This window comes from Odontomachus brunneus, unplaced genomic scaffold (genome assembly GCF_010583005.1).
Source record: "Odontomachus brunneus isolate Ranch 3 - 2012 unplaced genomic scaffold, Obru_v1 Obru_scaffold_181, whole genome shotgun sequence".
NCBI lineage: Eukaryota > Metazoa > Arthropoda > Insecta > Hymenoptera > Formicidae > Odontomachus > Odontomachus brunneus.
Window position 1 is genome coordinate 10,167 of NW_022639631.1, and position 861 is coordinate 11,027.

Consider the following 861-nt stretch of genomic DNA (forward strand, 5'->3'; position numbering starts at 1 on the left):
CCAACTATCAGAATACAACTACGCCGAGGTCACCCAATGCAAAATCGAGGTGCAGCGCCATATCTACTATTGTGGAATGCATTCCCACATATCCATCGTAAGAGGCGGATACTCCAGCTACATAGACGACATAGGACGAAATCATTGCCTGCAGATGCATGAGACCGGAGCAGCCAATATTGGTCTCAATCGCGTCGATAAACTCGTAATTAATACAACCAACGTCCGTAACCTGATAATGGCAGGAACCCTAACTGCCGACGGTAAATGTACCGGAGGGAAATATAACGACCCTTACGGCGACTGGGATAACGTTGTCGTCACGGCTATTGCAAAAATTACATTAAAATCATCATATGTACCCGTACATCTAAACAGTGGAAAAATCCATTTAAAATCTGGAACAACCTGCGATTTAAAAAAAGGACGATGCGTCGACCCTGCTGATGGCTACACTTTTTGGAACACCGTACCAGTAACAACGTGCGACTTCCATGGCTACGATGTCTTATATGAAGGATTTGCTAAGAAAATGAGAGACGACACCACGCGACATAATTATCACGTCGTCTATTCACTCGTCACTCAAGACATCACCTTCGCTTTCATGACAACTAAGGAGATTCCACTCTGCGGCTATACGCTGCAACGTACAGAACATCCAAAATTATTCATCGTGGAAACAACAAAAGGAAATGAACCGAAACACCGAAACGACATCTCGGTAGACAACCTTGACATCTTTAGCTACGTAAATTCAAAATTTGTCTACGTGGAGAAGCATATGCGCACCCAGATGACGAACCTCTATCAGAACGTAGTCAAGCAGCGATGTGAGCTCGAGAAGAAAGTCATCGAAAA